Consider the following 2,747-nt stretch of genomic DNA (forward strand, 5'->3'; position numbering starts at 1 on the left):
GTGTGTGTGTGTCAGCCATAACATTCTGACCAGTGACATGTGAAGTGAATAACACTGATTATCTTGTTAAGCAGCAAGTGAACATTTTGTCCTCAATGTTGATGTGTTAAAAGCAGGAAAAATGGGCAAGCGTAAGGATTTGAGCAACTTTGACGAGGGCCAAATTGTGATGGCTAGACGACTGGGTCAGAGCATCTCCAAAACTGCAGCTCTTGTGAGGTGTTCCCGGTCCAAGGAAGGAAAACCAGTGAACTCACGACAGGGTCCAACAGAAGAGCTACTGTAGCACAAATTGCTGAAAAGGTGGTTCTGATGGAAAGTTGTCAGAACACACGATGCATCAGTTTGTTGCGTATAGGGCCACGTAGCCTCAGACCGGTCAGGGTGCACGTGAGCATCAGAACTGGACCACAGAGCAATGGAAGAAGGTGTCCTGGTCTGATGAATCACGTTTTCTTTTACATCATGTGGATGGCCGGGTGCGTGTGCGTCGCTTATCTGGGGACGACATGGCACCAGGGTGCACTATGGGAAGAAGGCGAGCCGTTGGAGGCAGTGTGATGCTTTGGGCAATGTTCTGCTGGGAAACCTGGGGTCCTGCCCTTCATGGGGATGTTGCTTTGACACGTACCACCTACCTTAACATTGTTGCCGATCAAGTTCACCCCTTCATGTAAACGGTATTCCCTAATGGCAGTGGCCTCTTTCAGCAGGATGCCACACTGCAGACATGGTTCAGGAATGGTTTGAGGAACAAGACAACAAATTCAAGGTGTTGACTTGGCCTTAAATTCCCCAGATCTCAGTCCAATCGAGCGTCTGTGGGATATGCTGGACAAACAAGCCCTCACAGCTTACAGGACTTGAAGGATCTGCTGCTCACGTCTTGGTGCCAGATACCTCAGCACACCTTCAGAGTTCTAGAAGAGTCCATGCCTCGACGGGTCAGGGCTGTTTTGGTGGTGAAAGGGGACCTACACAATATTAGGCAGGTGGTCATAATGTTATGGCTGATCGGTGTATGGTCATGCAAAATGACAACAGCAGGATGACTCTTCATGCTCTCCTCAGCCTGTGAAAAGGTAATGAGAAGAAGCAGAGCTGAGCCCTGAAGCAGCCCTATTATAAAGTCAGACTCAAAACAATCACGCACACACAAACACAAACATATGCACTTACTAATACGCTTCCTTGCCTGACTTTGCCCTTCCTCTCCTTCTGCTCCACTTCCTCTTCCTCAGCCTTCTTTCATGTTCCGCAATCTTGAATGCAGAACTGAAAGCAAACAATGCTCTTTCATTCGCGGAGTGGCGGCCTTCAAATTTAGACAAACAGGGAATGCGGATTAATGCCACAAACACACACTCAAACAACACACACAGAACTTCTATTTTTGGAGGAAGATGTTGGAATTTGCATCAATTTAGGTTCAAATAAGTGCATTTTCAGAGATAAATGTAGGACATTAAGGACAATAAATTGAAGGACAATTTTCAGACCCTTTCCAAATGTGATACATGTGCTTATTAGAGATGCACGATATTAGATTTTTTTGCCGATATCCGATATGCCGATATGCCGATATTTTACAACTCATTTAGCCGATTACCGATACCGATACTTTTCCCCGCACACCTAATTACAGAGATCATCAACTCTCCTCTGTATTGGAATTAGCGTACAGTATAATGGTGATACTCTTATCACAACGGTCGGGGTGACGGGTCTTGAGATGGTTAATCAAGTTTGTAGTGTTGAAAGACTTTGCCTTGGCTCCTCCTCGCATCACCGAAGCTGAGCAGTCATTGCAAATAGCAGTTTTGCTTTCTATTTCGGATACTTTGAAAAACTTCCACACCACGGACATTTTGCCTTCCAACTCTCTCATGCTGCAGGTAGACACACGTGACGTCATCACGCTGCGCAGCACCGCGCAGGTCTTCTTCGCGCCGGGGACATTGCGCCGAGGTCGGGCATTTAATCAAGTATGCAGCAGCTCATTATTTTATCGGTTAATTATATCGGCGGATATCGGCGTGTTGGCCGATATCCGATAGTTCATTTTTAAGCCAATATCGGCCGATACCGATAGGGTGCCGATAATATCGTGCATCCCTACAGTTACACATTTACACAATCAGGATTTACTGTATTTTATTTCATTTTCAACACATAATAATTTCTGGGATTAACTTCAACCATTGCTGGGACTACAGATATATTTGTCTCTTATATAAAATATCATATCCAAGAAGCACTGCATCTATTATACAATGAACTGACCAAAGATTAAGGATTTGTCTGTAGTGTATCCTTTGATGTCTCCACTTAAACACTGAGTGCATGATGAAAATGAAAACAAGGGGGGAGAGGCAGAGGTGGGTAGCAGCACTATTCAATTCAAATAAACAATACAAACAAGTAATGTACTGGCATGACGCTACGTCGTCAGTCTGATAGAAATGAACTCACATGTGTTTTCTATGCTTGGTATATAATAGAAACAATAAGACGTTGTACATCTCCACTATTTCTAGTGTAATCCACGGTTTATAGGCTTAACATCCGCATGACCGTTTCATCTGCTGTTACATAACCGCCGACACACAGCCAGCGGCCAGTGTGACACAGCTGCCAGGAGATGGCAGCCTCCTCCACATGGTGAAATAAATAAATAAAGTTGACAGGCAGGAATATATATATTTTGCAATGAGGGCAAGCAGAAAATCCCCGGATTGGACCGTAAA

This window comes from Semicossyphus pulcher, unplaced genomic scaffold, assembly GCF_022749685.1.
Source record: "Semicossyphus pulcher isolate SPU_LCO1_2020_fin unplaced genomic scaffold, fSemPul1.0.p SCAF_11, whole genome shotgun sequence".
Taxonomy (NCBI): domain Eukaryota; kingdom Metazoa; phylum Chordata; class Actinopteri; order Labriformes; family Labridae; genus Semicossyphus; species Semicossyphus pulcher.